This window comes from Plodia interpunctella, chromosome 4 (assembly GCF_027563975.2).
Source record: "Plodia interpunctella isolate USDA-ARS_2022_Savannah chromosome 4, ilPloInte3.2, whole genome shotgun sequence".
NCBI lineage: Eukaryota > Metazoa > Arthropoda > Insecta > Lepidoptera > Pyralidae > Plodia > Plodia interpunctella.
The window spans coordinates 420,478-438,822 of record NC_071297.1 but is presented as its reverse complement, the minus strand read 5'-3'; the positions used below and the strand labels follow the sequence as shown (position 1 = coordinate 438,822).

Genomic DNA, 18,345 nt, shown 5'->3' with positions numbered 1-18,345 from the left:
GCTGAAATATTTAAAAAATCATTTATCTTGAGGCCGGCATCAAATATTAATTACTCATAAGCCATCTCATTACCGCGACCGAAACTTCTTGATCCTTGAATCATCGAAGTGACATTTCGTGCGAGGCTTCATTACTTCGCCCAGTCATTTCGCCCGAATGTATTGGGCCAATTTGTGGCAGTAAGTCAGCGGCACCTTGTGATTAACTTCCCCAATTATACAAAATCTCTATAGTCAGAATTACTAAACAGCTTACTGTTTAGTCAATCAAACATCTACAATGAAATATCAAAATGACTTCAGTTTACCTTTTATTTAATAATTTGTAAGGAGCTGGATAGAATTTGAATGATCGAGCGAATAGACTACAAGTTTCCGTGAGTGAGCTTCCGTTTGCAAACTCTTTATAGCACAAAGAAACACATACAAAGAAAACAGTAAAAAAGAGAAAGTATAAAGGCCACCTTACACGCCTGAGCGGGTGAAAAGCAAGCGCGCGAAGTGGCGAACAAGACTTGCGCGGCAATTACGCTGACTTGCTTACCCGTTTTAATGTTTAATTAAAACTTGGGAACAAAACCTGCCAGCATCAAGCAGGGCTGTCAAACTTGCTACTTATTGTACGATCAGCTATATCTCCAAGATGTCTTAAAAATAGATATTGATACTATGTGAATGCAAAAAAAACTATTTATTTTTGAGTGTAAGAGTGGTGGAACCAATTTTATTAATGGCACATAATTATAGATCTTATATTTATAACACAGGTGCGTATATTACTTACTTTGAAAATAATGCGATTATTATATATATTGGAGTATATTTGTGCGGCCACTCTATTTGTCCTTTATAGTCGATAGTAGGTATAGTCATATATAAATATATTTTGACAGATTACTAGTCAATCAATTTAGCAACTCGACTATATCTCTTTTACTTATTTAACATTATAAATTATATTTAATTTTTTCCCGACTATATTGCTTTATTTTCATTGTATTGTTGATGAAAACAAATATGTTCTCCACTGCATTGGTGGTCTGTAGGCTGCGCTGGAATTCATCGTTACAAGTTGAGAATTCTTCAGTTCAGTTTGTTCTTACCTGTTCTTCATCAACTTAGAGATTTCTCAACTTTCGCTGACTACTCAAAAAACTTACAACACCTGAAAATCGCAGATAAGGAATTTCTTTGATACCGATTTGAAAAAAAGTATTTTCATTCTCATTCGGAGCCCTGACGCGCAGCTCCTGAAGGAAATTTTAAGAAAAAAGAGTTGCACTGTTAAGTTATGCTCATATTTTATAGCTCTACTTGAGAACTTGCGTGACGAATCACAAGAATACCACACATTCAAAGTTTGGCATTTATTTATAATAGTGAGATGAATAAGTGCTTATTTTATTATTGTATTTTAAAGTCAAAAAGTCGTAATTTAAAATAGAATCCTATGGATTACGACAATCTCGTATCCACTGCAAAGTGGTACTAGTGCTAATAGAACATAAATAAAGCAGGGGTTAGTTCTCATAATAAAACGAGGTCATATTATACACAAACATTCACCAGCACTATTGTCTGATGAATTCCCCTATCAAAGAACGTAAAATCGGGTGAAACAACGTGGAAATTATGCAAATGCTACACCGCAATATTATAATGAGTGCAGCAAATACACTTTACATCCACTGTTTTATTATGTCGGTATTCCAGGTCCATTTGGTGAATTGCTAACAGCCAGTTAATGAATACAGGAGTCAGTAATTTGTGAGCGTTTCGTGGGCGAAGGCGTTTTGTGTGTAGATTCGTTATGTACCATAAACATGGAAAGCGTGATTTTTGTTACAACAGTTCTGATCGCAGCTTTGCTTGCATATAAATTGCGCCTGTGAGATAAAGTTTTTTTTCTGACGTCCTGAGTTGTCATGTTGATAGATGATAGACAGATATGCGTGCCAATGGTCTGACTAATATGATGCCAAAGTCCATATTCAATTTCATCATGCATGAGTGAGGAAGCGGAAATTCACTTAAAAGAGAGTGACGGAACATCTCTCAAATAGAAAGAAAACCCAGTGATTAATCTACACTAAAACTGGTCTTAGTATTAGCTTGCAAAACGGGGGCAAGCGTTCGTGTAATTCAAAGATCTAGATATTGCAGACTAAATGCTGGCTGATGCTTCACGGCTACCATCGCATCGCGCCAGTTCTCTAGATTTACTACGACCTACTTTCATGAATATATTTTCAATATACTATTTAATATCCTTAAACTAGTTGCCCGCGACGATTTCCACGGGAACAATATCATAATCATCATCTTCAGCTCTCTTTGACCCGCTGCTGAGTATTAGTCTGGGCAGAATGTGTGTAAATGAATTGAGTCCAAACCCGGAATTATCTTTCTTCGTGCTTCTAACTACATTTGCAAAAAATGTGTGAATAGTGTGAAGTTCTAAACAAACAAAACTTTGGCATTTATAATACTTCTTCGTCATCTTAGCGAATAAGCTTGTGAAGAACAATACAACGCCATCGAATCAGCACTAATACATGCATCCGGAATTAACGATCCTTTGCCACGTATTTCAGCCAAAAACCAGCCGGCGGCGTACCCATATTTCATAAAAATGTATCAAATATATTTTGCGTTTTTTATTGTATAACAAACAATAAAACTTGGGCAAATAGACTAGTAATAAAACCTTTTGCCTGCAAATATTGTAAATCTGCCGATTCATCGGAATTTGAACACTGAACGTGAAATCCTAGTCGTTACAGCAATTGGCGAGTTCTCAGTTCGGCTGCGACACTAACGATTCACGGGGCGAGATAAATTAAACAATACGTCGACACGCCCAGCTCAGATAGGGATCCTATTGAAACGTGCATTATGAGAGTGTCACGTGATATTGGTTTGTAACATCGACAGCATCGTACTTTTGTTTGTATCTGGTGTAAATCCTGTAATAGAACATATTTATCATGGTAAACGAAAGTCTCTTTGGATAAACAGTTATCTGTATTGTTGCATTCGATGCTTCAAAGCCCGAAGCTTTAGTAAAAAGTAATCCTAAAAATGTTGAAGACTCGGCAGCGATTTTATAACCGGCTGCCGGCCCATCGGCTAGCTGTCGTTGTGTTTTTAATAAATCATTATTTTAAGTACGAATATTGCCCGCTCTATGCAAACTTATCTTACATAAACTTTACTGTCGTCTACTTTATATTTTATCATTGAAATGAATAAAATTTTATCATTTAAATTTAAAAAGCCTTATAGTTTATTGTAAGAATTAACATTAACTCGGAACTATGAAATCCTTGAATTTATAAATCGTATGCGTTACTATATGTTAGTAGTAGGTATAATATATCCTGTAATATTCTTAAGGGAATACGGGGAGCAGATATATCCTACCTAACTACCAAACATGTTCGTAACTGAATCGGAATTGATGTACAGTGCAAGTAAATCAAAAGGCTTAGTATTTCAATACTCTGTTACAAATTCAGGAGGTAATTGTTGTAATAAATTGATTTACTCGTAAACGGAAATAGGATCACTTTTAAATTATTTGCAATCTGAGTCGTAATTGTAATCTCTGTCACTCACATCTGAGCGATTTCCCGATTCCTTCCCACGCTACAGAGCATCGGAGCCTAGGGTCTGCTTCTTACTTCGCAGGATCTTTGCTATCCCTAGTAATACGACCAGTAGCATGCATATCTATCTTGACGACGATCCGTTTACCTTTTGTGGTACAAAATCGAAAATTGAGGTGGAGTGGAAGTAATGGTGATAGCTGAGAAAATACTAGATAAGTAATTTGATTTCAAAAGGTGCGTTGCACCAGTCACTCCAGCCTGCGCGCCGCCTGCGTGCGTCTGTTAGATAAAATGGCGTACTTCGCGTTTTTCTACGCATGTTAAAGAGAACGTCAACGTTAACTGGTCCAATCCACTCTAACTGTTACGACAACGTTACGCTTGAGTCAATTAACTAAACAAAATGCCTTTTCTTTTAGAAAGTTTACCTTAGCTTCGGAGCAGAGTGCCTGAACTCCTGAACTCTTCGATTACCCGACGAAGTTATATTATATGAAATTGCTCCCGGCATTTCAATAGTTTTACAGAAACTTATGAAACATTATGTTGAAGTTGCGGAGTTTAAATACACGAAGGCGTAAATTTTTGTACAAATGTATATATAACACAGAAATGCATGCAATGCATTCAATGTTTGATTGAGTGCACTAATTTAATTTTAACGTACTTATAAAAACCTCTACTATCTATAAAAAGTCTTTATTTCTTACTTAATTATTTTGAAACTATTACTAAAACCTAACTTTATGTTTGCTCATCCGGATGTTTCAACAAAATTGCATTCTGCCATACTTACGTGGTACTTATTATGGTAATTAATTGAGATACGTGATTGGGCCCAGACTTCGTTAAAACTGAGCTTTACATAACAAGCAACATTTTCACATTTCGAGTGAATTCAAGTGAAATTGGTGTTTATTATAAATCCCGTTAATTCACAAAGGTTGTAAAGGAGTACAATTTGTTTGTGCCCGCTCATTACGGACATTAGGCGGTGACGCGGCCTGATGATCCCTTTTCTGGCCCGCAGTCTCAGCGAAACACTGACTTCTAGTGCAATAGACTAGACGATATATTTATTATAAAAATACAATATTGAAAATCTAGCGATAATAACGTGTTATGGGGTTTAAAATAGATATTTTATTTACTTACGGTGAAACAATGGATGCTAACAAACAACGTCTCTCTAAAGAGGATAAAACAATAACAAGTTAATACAATTTTTATGCTTTAAATGTAACTCTATAGTGGGTCAGGTTTATCTGCCCCTAAGCCGAGGGGCCTACCCACCTTGTAATAGTAATTAGTAGCAAAGTAAAGTACTCGTATTACCTGTCGTAAGTTCGTTAGCATTAGGTTTCTCTACGCCCAACTGTACATTTGATTTAATTTTTCAAATTAGATCCCGACAACCCGTACGGTGGTACGTTTAATAAATATAATTTTAGATATTCCTTAAACACTAGGTATTTATGTAAATGTATTTTATTAAATTACCCTTCTTTTATTTAACGATTTAACTTTTTTAAATACACAAACGATGTCCAGCGACCTTATGTGAAAAGATCGGTGTTGCCGGCTTACTTATATTAACTGGATGCTTTGTTTAGGGGGATGTCCGATGATAAATGTCGCTTGATGAGGCCCAGAGGACGGACTCTACTGTGATTTAATAAAAATTGCTGTGCCATTTTAACAATTCAACGACAAAATTTTACGTTTTTAAATGTATGAATTTGATGTTTATTTTTCGATCCTTAACATTTAAATGTTATGTTTTCTAACATAATATTAAATGCCAGTTAGAGCAAGAATATTTTTAAGAAATAAATTGTTATATGTTTTGTAAATAAATACTTTTGAATAGTATTATAGCATCAAAAGCTTAACTGTTATATAACTGTTATTTTCTCAACTAACATTTGACTGATCTACAGGGCACACGAAAGCCGTTGACCATATTATTTAGTTTAGGTTTAGGGGGCTCAAGGCTTATATTTTTGGGATGTAATTGTAAAAATATTCAGCGTAAACTCAAGACTAGTCTTGAATATGTCATAATTTTAATTAAAGATGATTTCGGTTGAGTAGTATCTTAGTCTTAAGTTCGAACTGGTGTTAGGCAAATTGTGTTTGACAGCCGAGTCTAGACGCGATGGATTTTGATGTATTATGTGCGAGGCATCGGAAACTTGATTAATTGATGGATTGCCGAACTTCAGGTCGTTGAACTATGTTTAATAAGGTTGTGATGTAAAGTGGGAATTTATTTTTGTACAATTATACTATACGCGGTTATTTTAAGAATACTGCATAATATTGTATATACTTAGTAAATACAAATTTTTTCTAGTATAATAAGCTTTACAGATATACATATACATACATATACATAGCTATTAAGTCTCAAGTATTCATGTTTTATTTTATGATTAGTAGGTACCTATATTACAAAATGTATAATATTGAGAGACAACAGAGAATACAATAGACAGTAAAACCTCTAACAAGTGTGGCGTGTCTGACAAGGATTTGGAGTCTGATGTCTGATTCTGTGGATGTCGTACGAGGTGACGAGATACATGCCTTGACTGCTAGTAGGCAACAATAGCAATCAACAAAAAGAGGGTTACATCTGGCTGACAGCCGGTTGTAAAATTATTTTAAAGTTTGAGTTTTACGCGAATTTTTAGGGATTTCGGGGCGTCTCAGCTCCGAATGTACGCGAGGATTAGAGATCTAGATCTAGAGTAAAAATCTAACAAGTGAAAGGGTCTGCTTACCAATATTATATACGCTGTGAGTTTAGTGTCTAGTTTAGAATTTGTGTAACAAACTTCACTTACAGTGCAAGTACATGTCGTGGCCTCTGGGTAAGTAACTCCCAACTACAGTATTCCGGAAAGTTATTTGGAACTCGCTAATGAGATAATATCGTTAGCACAAGGTTTCCAGATCTCCAGCAAGCCAAGTTTGGCGGAACAAATACCATTTGTATTGGCTTTCAAGTGAACATGTCATTTTTTAGCACTGCGGCATTCATTTAGTAAATATTCTTGTATAAATAAAATCGCCTATTTTGCTTCTTGCTTAAATCTAGGAACGCGGCTGGTGTTGTTGTTTATTCGTTACATAACTACATCAAATTAACAAGATTTTAACAAAAATTGAATTTTGCCACAATATAGTCTCGTCAGAGAGATCTTGTTGCATTCAACGCGCACATACATAAATTAATTAATTAATTGGACCGTTTTGGTCGGTTGGTTATTATAGATGCATTATTTTTATGACAAAGATCTACTAGTAACCACTAAGCAACATATTCATATAATTGATTTCCCGCCTTTCATGGCATTCCATCGTAATCCTCCATACTCAGCCAGACAATGAGAGTCTCGTTTATCAACGCCCTCCTCCAACAAGTTCCATAAATATCTCTCAGCCAACGTTCTTTCGAATCAATCCAAGGGCTCGTTCAGATGATACGGATTTACAAAGGCAACTGTCATATTTTAGATTTCAGTGCTAAGGGTGGGTTGCACCGTCTATTTTGACAATAACTGTAACGTGCGCAGGAAAACGCAAAGTACGCTATTTTGTCTAAACGTCAGCGACGAGCGGGTTTAAATTAACATCAAATTTGACGGTGCAACTTACCCTAAGAGTGGACCCACAAAATTGAGATGTGTTGTCACCCTGAGTAGAATAAAGAAAGGGTACTCAACTTCCTCTCATTCTCTTATTTAGATATACATCCATCCGAAACATAAAGATCTGGTATAAGCTATGAGGCGACTAATCTTTGGAGTCTCGCACCTAACCAATACTATGGACGCGGCTCAAAAGACTAAAGTATAAAAAAAACCTTGTCAGTTGATAGAAAACATTATCAAAGAGGGTTAATGTCAGGTAGGTCCGTCGTTTAAACGCTGAATCATCAACATTTATCAACATTTAATCATGAAAAAAAGGTCAAATTTAATTTCCAGATTTTAGAATTCATGGCTCGTGGCAAAGATCGAACTGAGTGAACAAATAGAAAACCTTATTAGAATGTTTCTGGTCATAAATTGTTTCTGAGCTCGTCTGCGTAGTTTATGCTACTTTAAAAAACTAATCATGGAAACCACTTTAACCGCGACGGTTTAGTGATAACAAATTTTAGACTTCTCATTCAAGTCGAAATAAAGTCATTAACAAAAAAGTTTTACCAGTGTAGTAGCCCCCTTATAAAGAGGTCTCATCTGAACAATATGTGACTGCATGAAAGTATCGTTAACGATCTAGCCGAGACATTAAGATACAGAATTCATATACTTTGGTCCTATATTACGATATTCTTATAAAATAATAAGGCATTTGAAATTTTCACAAAATTTTTGAATATAAATTTCATTCATCCAGTATTTTAGTCAAGATCTCATACCATTATGATTATTAAGACTCATACATTCGTATGTTTTTCTTTTCTGAATAATCAAATAAAATGTTCTATACTACAAGTACACACTATCACGTTGTAGTGTAGCTATAAATAAGTTGTTGATATAAAAACAATGTTACTTTTCCATTAAACTTAAAGTATACTAGTACCTACTCATACGTCAATAAAAACATCCATTATAACAACACAAACAATTTCAAACAATCTCTCTCGTCGACAGTAATTTATTCCTTATTCATTCAACTCCCAACAAACTCGGCGACACTTTCATACGATTTTATTGGCGAATAAAATTCGATTTTATTGGGGAAGAATATGAGGAAGTTTCTGGGAGGTGTTGCAGACTTTGATTGCAGGTCCCAGGTAGAATAACGAGAAAGTTTCGCCTTTGACGAGGAACTTTGCTAACTACTGATAAATAGAGATAAATTAGTGAAATAATGTGAACATTGGATAAGTTCGTCGTTTCTGTGTGTGATTCGCGAAACTTTCAGAGTTACTAGGCACTGGCTTAACTAAAGGTTGGAATATTATCTTTAGTCACTGGTTTATTTGTTTATAGATCTATGTTGACACATAAAATTTTCATTCAGTAAAAATAGAAAAAAAGGACTTCGATTGAGGTTAATATAATATATTTGTACAAATTCTGGAAGATAGATTAATTATTCAGACTTCCATATTATTCACTTTCGTTAATATTATCTTACACGCAAGTATTGGCTACGGAGACATTAGAAACGTCGGCCCTGCACAAACATTAGTCGAGACTGCAATACCAGTTGTAATAATTAAACTTTGTGTCTTGTAGACCGTTCGCGAAAGTGCGCCTCAGTTGCTAGATGGTTAGACACTATTAAATAATGCCGCAAGGAAACCGCACTGAAGGTTTATTAATAATGACGAGTCAATATCTTGGAAACCGCAGATTAATCACAGTCTAAGTGCAGACTAGATCCCATCTCTCTGCGGTCGGCTCACTGTAATTACACCTCGCAGGCTGTCAGTATTGACGTAGATCATTGGGGGATTGACTCAGTGGGCTTCGTGGATCCTTGTAAGATTTAACAAACAAGAACATGAAGATTATAAAAAAGAAAAATATATATATTATATTAGTGGCCACTGCTAGCTTCACTCGCATATAAATATAATAAATTATGCACCTAAATCTTCCTCAGGAATTCGTAGTATCTATTGAAGAAAACCGCGTGAAAACCTTAGTTTTTAAATTTCGCTAACAGACAGACAGTCAGTAACAGACAGTCGGGGCAGAGGACTTTTGTGTGTTGTAATTTTCATCGTCACTTGCGTTCGAATTCAATTAATTTGATAAAAGTTAGGTTATGACTTGAGTTGCAAGTTGTTGGGTTAGCTGTTCTGTTACCTTAATATTTGTATTTCAGTGTATTATTGTAAGTCAGATTTTGCAGTATTTGGCTAGGTTATTTATATATAAGAGGTAAATAGTCAATATATTTTTTAAGTAATCCTTCTCATCACTTCGTATTAATTAAGAGAGTTCTAACTACATAACCGATAGATTAGTTTTTACATAGAAAATTATTACAAGTAAGCTAGATAAGCAAGATATATGCAACGATGGATATAATAGATAAAATATTATGATTGAGTACATAATAATTATTATATTCAATTGTACGTTGTTATTTTAAAGTTTCTTATCTGCCAGCAATCAAGGCAAAACAAAAACAAAGAAGTACAATAGAATAGAGCGCGTAGCAACCGCTGGAAACCGTCGATCCCACGGGATCGCCGTGTCGCACGTTCTCTACACAGTCACGATCCCGAGCGTCGAGATTCTGTATAAATGCTTGCCTTCATAAATGCATTGTCAAAATTTATATACTTATATTTTTTCTTAAACTCGACATTTGGCGAACTTGTCTTATTATTATTATTTTTATTTACTAATTGCGCACAAAACCTAAGCTATTGTCGCGTCGAAATTCGGGCATCGGTAAAAGACATCGTAATCGTGTTATCGTAATCATAAATAAAGAAGTCTTTGCTTTCTTTTGTTTCAGAGAGCCGCTTCGGAGTCGCTGTGACAGCGCGGTACGGTATCATAATCGTAATTGTAAGTACATTAGTAAAGACAGATAATTAATTTCTATTATAAATATTTATTTTGAAGGCAGAAAACAAAAACACTTTGAGCTTTGACGAATAACTAGTTAACGAAGCGGAAAACGCAATTTCGATTTCTTTATTGGAAACCGAACTGTTTTCGAAGCTGCTTTCGATTCATCACTTTTGAAAGTTTTTATTTTTATTTTAACTATTTACCACAAAGAAGTAACAAGTGACACAAACGAAAACTCAGAGAATATCAAGTGATTTGAATGGTGTAAAAATAAATCTCGAGTGAAGAAAGAGGTCAGGTCGTAATTAGCTCAAAGTACGCGATCTAATTAGCTGAGTTCGGTCCTGGCCTTATTAAATTAAGACGGCTTTTTTACTTTGAAGGTCCGCCTTCAAAGTAAAAAAGCCGATAATTTTCTATAGGGAAAGAAGGAAAATATGGTGAGGAATTATGGCAAATAATATCCGCCAATCTATACATTTGGTGCAGGCGATGTCTCATTACTTGATGTTTTTTTAATTATTGTTGGCGTTCTTTTTATGATTTTATTTTTTAATTTTAATTTATTGCATTTTATGCCATAACTTGAAAAAAATAATGAAAAAGTAATTACAACGTAAATTTTGGCGTAATTTATGGACTGTTTCAGTAATTTACTTTTTTAATAGTTGTGGCAAACTATTCTCACTATATATTTAAAAGCCCGCAACAAAATACGTTGAATAGTTCTAATGATATATTGAGTTACGATACGTTGAGTACTTATAATGATTTATAATGTAGTTTATTATGAAAAAAGATATATAGGTATAAAGATATAAGGATATAGGTAAACTTTTCTATAAAAATATTATTCTCCACAGGCTTATATCTTTCTTACAAAATAAACCAAAAAAGTTAATTTGAGTCAGCTATAGACCTTTTGCTAAAGATAATAATATGAAGCAATTTTCGGCCGTTGTGGTACTATATAGTGCTCTTTATTATACTGTGACAGTAGTGTAGTGTAGTTGTGATTCTCAGCCACACCTTCGCCCATATTCCTGCCTGCTCAGCGGACATTCTGGCACCTGCACCGCTGACGATGCTGGAAGCTATTCCACCCTGCGCTGCAATCCAATTCCAAGATAACGCTCCTGAATTTTCTATGTAATGGCGTTATATAAAGGTATGAACGTTATTAGATCATTTTATATTTTGGTGAAAAATTATAAATAGGTTGCACAATTGTCATTATTAAGGTCCATTTAATTATGATAGAACGTGTACGTGACAACACAAGTTATAAAGATCAAAAATAATTTCGCTTTCCATTTCCATTCCCACTTCAAATCATTATCATTACATAATTTTCAGCCTGCGTCAACCCGCTACTGGGAACATCTTCCCTTCTTACCGTCCGCCAGTCTTATCCATCGCGTCACGTGACCCAAACAAATTATTATTAATATTAATGTTAACATAATACTATTTTTGACATTAATATATCAAGTTCAAATGAAGCTAGTTTAAATAGGGACAAAGTATTTGAAACCTGATATGCTTGCAATAAAATTAAAATTTAGTTTTGCTTTTAATTAAAGATTTTTCTATGGTATATGGTATATTTGTCGATAAATGATATGAATATATTTCAATAGTATTAATCGTATGTTTGTTATCAATACACATAATATCAAATATATCGTCAATTCATAACAGTAATAGATACATACAAGGAAGGAAGGATATTTGAAGTACATACTGCCCTCTCCGATATAGAATTTGCTACGCCGATGTTGAAATACAACTAATTTGGAATATTACTACCATTTCGAATAGAGATTTCTGGCCATTTAATTTACTTTAGTAGTCTTTATTAATGAATATATTATTTATATTTATATATAACAAATTTATATATATATGTATATAATTTGTTGTTTACATGGGCTTCACCCAACTTATGAAACGAAATGAATCTTTTGAAAAACTCTGTTTTCGAGCTGTTTCAAAACGTTCAATAATAAATACAATGTCACTCACACAAAACTTTTCTTAGAGCCAATAAAGCGTCTTCTCTTAGTTTTAACTTCGTGGTTACGTCCAATATCCTAGATTCAAAGTAGACTAGTAATTTAATTCGTCGCATTCCGTCTCGAACATAATTTGGCGCGCGCGGAACTTTTTCATAAAGAACGATTAGCGCAGGACGTGACGACGGCTACGAGTCATCGCTTTTTTAATTTACAATTCTCACGTTCAGCTTCGGTTCCTTGGGATTGCAGGAATAAATAGTATTTTATTTATTTTCACCTATTATAAAGAAAGAGTGACGCGATCACTCAAACTTTGCTTTGTCTTGCGTGAGTATAATATAGTAGTATAAGATAAATATACCCTAGCATCTCACGATCATGTTCTTGACACATCAGCGACAAAGTTGTATTGATGATAACGTATTTGAAAAAACTTAAACATATACGTGAAGCTGTAGAAATTAAGGCTTGTAAAAAAAAATTACTGAGGTTTTGTTGCAATACTTAAACATTAGTTTTTGCTCCTAAATAGCCGTAATGTAACCTAGAGAAACGTGTTATCACTAAACCACAGATAATAAAAAAAATAAACTGAAATCTTGCTCATTTCAATAGTGTTAAATTATAAAATGAAAATACATTTATTTTGTAGAAATTATATTCAAATTTAACGTTGAAAACAACCAATTGAGTTAAAATTATGTGAAGTTGATTTAATGAAGGAGGAATGAGGATAAAAATTAGCTTAGCAGTTCAAGTTGTTTATCTGCTCCGTGCAGAAAAAAGACGCGATTAATTTTATTAAACATCTAATTTTTAAATAATCTACTATAGAATAGGTGTTCTTCATATACACACAACATATATTTATTTAACTACGTTTTCGATCTCGAACTCAAGGTAACAAAGGTGCCATGTTTTCTATATTTCTACATATACGTATGTATATTATGTATATGTAGAACTTTGGAACAGAACAGAAGACTTCGTTGTATAAATGTATATTTATACAACAAAGTCCTCTGAAACGTCTGTCCGCGCTAAACTCAAAATCTACTACACAGATTTTTATGCGGTTTTCACCAACATATGGGGTCTGTATATAATTTAAATATGTTTTTACCCAAGCGAAGCCTGGACAGGCCGCTACTATATAATATATGTTTATGCGGTAATTATTTTTATTCTAATTTCAAAGCCCATGCCAGGAAAAGTTTTGATTTATTATTTCATGCCCCGATACGATATCATTCACAGTTTTCATCTTTTTCCAATATTGAATCTTTGATCTTTACTTTCTGTTTTGTAGGCAGTAATGAAACAAGCATTGCTTTGAAGAAACAGGCTAAAGTCCTTCTAGATCGGTCTTCCTTGTTTATCGAGTGTGACTCTGTTTTATTCAAGTCGCCTTAAGTCATTATATGACTTTTACGATTACCCCCGTATAATGACAATAAATATGTACATACTGGACTCTACCTACATATGTGAACATTGTGGTCTATCAATAATACAAGCATAACCATTTGTATACAATACGAATTTAAGAAAATTTGAGAATCTTTCTCAATAAATAATGAACATTTCTTTTTTTTTTTTTGGTTGATTTTAATGAGATAATTATTAATTATGTAGGAAATAGTAAAAGCGAAATCCTTTACTGCGTATAATTATATTTTCACTTTTTTGCTGCGTACCTATTTTATCACGTCTATATCGTGTAGCGTTGCCTAGCAAATGTGAAAAAAATTTATTAATTCATTTATTAATGTACGTGAATTAATCACTCAGACTGACATTAGTATCCAGTGTAGTACATACACGAGTTATGTTCATAATGCGTTGCGTTGGGATGGAAACAATTCAATTGGGACACCAGTGTGTCAGCGGCGACGTGCTGGATTAGATTGTGTTTCATGATTTATGTCCTGACTTTGTTTGTCTGCCAAATGGCTGTTTACATAATGAAGCTGAATTCATACTAGCAAGGCTTTACTGCTCAACAGTCTATAGTATCTCTTTCCTTCTCTCATCATAGTGCTTACCCGGTTTCTTCCGTTGAACTCCGGACGCCAGGGTCCGCTTTCAAAATTTTCGTCTCCATTTTGCACGGTCGTCGGCATCCCTAGTTGACAGACCATTGATAGACTATCTATAAAGTAGAAAATAAATTTCGAATCTGTATTCACTTGACTGGCAACACTGGGTGTACTTGAGCCAATCATAGTCATTCGATTTGATATTACCGTGATAAAAAAAAAACGTTTATCTAAACCTATTTTTACTTTTTAAATATAGAATGTACAGTCTTTTCGAACTCAAAATAACAGTCGTCAAAATCAGGAAACATTTCAGATGCTGATTTTGAAAATTGCGATTAGTGCAAAGTCCGAATATTTAACTGACGCTTCCTTGTTAGTCTGGTGTCAAACGAAAGAGATAAAGACAAAATATCTTTCTGTGTTCTACACTAAACGAAAATCGTAACAAAATCGAGGCCATTCACAAATCCACTACACCCATTCGAATATTCAAACTGGCAACATTTTTGGCACTCTGCCTTTCCGAAGTCTCACGTTTACAGCTTTTGAACCGATCTCCGGTATAGCACCTCTCCAACTTTATAAAATTGTGCTTGAAGTTCTCTCGATTTCAAATAAGTTGGCATCGATCATCTTCTGCAAATTATTCATGAATGGTAAATAGCAGTTTTTTCAGTAATAAATATCTTGAATATATCATTATTCTCAGGAATACAAACTATTTGAATTTCCAAACAGTAATTGTTGAAAAGAAACGCTGAAAGGAACGTAACAGTATTACAGATACTTTGATGATTGTATAAATAAATATATTGGATATTCATTTTGCGGTGAAAGTATCAAATAACATTAAAACATCTATATGAAATAAATCAAATCCATGTCATTGCGGAGTGTGTAACGCGAATCCACGTTCCTTCAATTAAATTCTTCCTTGCGATCAAAGGTGGGATAAATTATACAAGTTCAGTGGTTGTCTTGTTACCGTGACGTGTGAAGTGAACTTTAATCAAAGAGCGGATGTGGCGGTTTCTGTGACTTGATGTGACATCTCGACATTTTTTTAACATATAGCTAAAATCTTGTTTAGTTTGTTCGTCTTTTTAAAGAAAATTTTGACAAATTGATTGTCTTTTATTGAATGTTAGAAATTACATACCCTAATGTTAATAAAAAATTTAAAAGACACTTTAACCTAAAGTATGTTTTGTCACTATCGTACTTCATAATATTCGAAAGTGACAGAAAGAGATAAAACATACTTTAACCTAAAAAGTGCTTTAACATTTTTTATGAATAACAGGGGTTTTGAGTACCTAATCTATTTCTGTTACAAGTCTGTATGAGCGTAACTGACTCTTACTTGCGACGTAAGCACCAATCTTAATTAAATCCGGCTTTCCTCTGTTAAGATGTTTATTTTCATTCGCGTACAATTTATGGGACGTTAATTTAATTATAATGGAGCCATAATTATACAGCGGAAGCCTTTTTTGTGGCATATCAAATTATGATATGTTTAGTTCTGTTTTCTTGTTAAGAATGTTCTTTGTTCACGCCCTTTCCGTGTCTTAAATCTTAAGTGCTGTTTAAACCGAACTTTATTTAGATTAGAACACAATTTAGGGTAGATTTTCTTTTAATTTGAATTTTATCCTGATTCTAGAGTTTAAATTAGTTCGCATTTCAAGTGAGATTGAAAATCTTTTACCTACGTACGGACTAAACAAATTAAATAATGGACAAAACAAGTTCTCATATAGGTAGGTATACATCTCGCGTGCATCATACATAAACCGAAGTAGATGAGTGATATTACCGTTAACGACGTGTATTTTTTAGTATAAATTTTATTTATTTGTGTAAAACGTACATAACGTTTGTAATTTATTCAGTAAGCACTGTTCATTATAATACGATTTATACGGATAAGTCAATTAGATAAAAGCCAACTTTTTGTATTTTAAATGAGAAAATTTTATAATCAGATATATTTTTATCGTCAAGGAAAAACCTAGTCGAGCGGCGATCGTTTACACCAAGTGGTTGACACCAATTACTTTTATACCTATCTTCCAGGACAAATGTCCCAATTTGTTCGACAGAATGGGATACAATTTTGTTTTTCATTAGTCAAGTAGTCGGGCAATCTCTTAAAGGGAGTGCCGTCGAACGGTCATTAACGTGATTTGTGCTATAGCTGTATTTTAAGGCTGTTGAATTCAATTTTACATTACAGACTTTCCAATCACAATGTTAAATGTAATTCTTACAAATAAGGAAGAATGAGAAGATTTTTTTTAATGTGGCTGAGTTTGCATTTGACTCGACCCCATAGTGACATAATATTACACAGGTATATATCCATACATTAAATTCCGTAACGTCTAAATCGACCAAATACTTATGTAAATAGATGAAGGAATCTATTTATCACAATATTCGGAAGTTAGTTTTTGAAGAAACTACACAAAGCACCCATTTTTAGGATTTAGAACATTAAAATTAATTGATCTAAAGAGTTTTAAATTTTTACGATAAGTTCAAAATAACACAAATATGAATGAATGCAAAATTCTTTAATATAATTATGTTTAGTAAAAGAAAACAGTTTTCTTAGAAGAACCATTGAAATTACCTCTCAAATTCGGCTCGGGCCCAATCAATAAGTCTTCAATTGGACCTATTTGGACACACTTCATAAATAAATCTTCGGGTAAATTGGACCTAATTAACGATGGTATCTTAATTACCTTAAATAATTACTTCAAAATTCTTGAAATAACTTTAATAATAATACTTCCTTCCTATTTTTCCATTTGTAACTAAAAATACAAAATTAAAATTACTTTTAGTGATATTTTAAGGATTTTCATAAAACTTGGAGTACGAGTAAAACACAAAACGCAATTCACTTACCACGTCATTCAGGGAAGGTTTATTTTATACTTCTTTTCCTGACTATTTATACCTTACTGCAAAGCAAAAGCGAGAGGCTTTTGCTTAGCAGCAAATATCTTCAACTAACATTTCAATGTGATACATACATTGGAGTACAGAGCAAAAACTCAGGGGAGAGAAATAGAATAAAAACGGGCTACATAGCTTGCAATTACTTTATTCAGATAGGCCCTTTTAAACGTATCGGGATATCATTCTGTTTATGCCAAGTGCCTCAGATCTCGCGGGTCGTTTACAATACATTTTTGGTTCAAATAAATTTCTTATCAAGTAGGTATGTTATTGCTAACATTGGGGTCAGTTGTTATTTAGGCCACCTACAGGCATCTACGAGTATAACGGCTTTAAAGACTACGCCATCTCACAACAAACAAGTAGTCGCATAAGCAAAAAGAAGGAAAGGCGTTATGGTTGAATTGTGACATTTTAATACATCCTGTAGAATACAACAAATAGACGATTTTTCATTTATTTCATATAGGCTTTACTGTGTATTGCGATAAAAGATATGAAAGTAGTAATCTACTAACACAATTGAAATCAATATTTATAAGAGAGTCATAGTATGATATTCAGTCGCTGCCGCATTTCATATCATTAAATATTTTAGAAAATCCCTAGTGGCATTTAATTTAAGAGTTGCATTCAAGAATTCTGAAAAGTTGGTATGGAAATACACGCCACGTTATTATGTGCCTGATACTTCATGAATAAATGCCCACCCTATGTCAAAAGGATCATATAAATCTACTCGTGTCATTTGAGTCTCTATACCAATCTGACAGTGAAAAGACCTGTAAAATACTATAGTATTAAACAAAATTTTGAATACGTGTACAGCCAAATTTCATTACATTCACAAGTATATCGGTTTTCGTTACAGCTATATCAGATGCTTTAAGACCACTTAAAATTACACCAGTCTTTTAGTAATAAGACACTCGATGGAAGATAATGTACACACGGTTTTTTTTTTTTCATTCTACCGAGTTGACTTTAAATTAATCGTAGTAAGTGTTTTAGCGTGGAAAAATTCGCTATTTACAAGGGAAATTAAAATATACTCAGTAAAGTTTAGCGTTTCCCTAAAGCTATTCTGAGCTTTCCTTTTAACGTTAATTTTTTCGAGTGGATCGAAAGATAAAGTTACGTGTCC

At 33.7% G+C, this 18,345-nt stretch overlaps 1 long non-coding RNA gene across 2 annotated transcripts in view; it reads left to right on the top strand.

The window, feature by feature from the left end:
* The window catches only part of LOC128669648 (uncharacterized), a 291,537-nt gene that overhangs the window by 118,808 nt on the left and 154,384 nt on the right, over positions 1–18,345 (top strand). For both annotated transcript variants that reach the window (XR_008404673.1, XR_008404672.1), the window contains exon 3: positions 10,110–10,140. This is a non-coding gene — a long non-coding RNA (uncharacterized LOC128669648). The remainder of the gene's footprint in view (positions 1–10,109; positions 10,141–18,345) is intronic.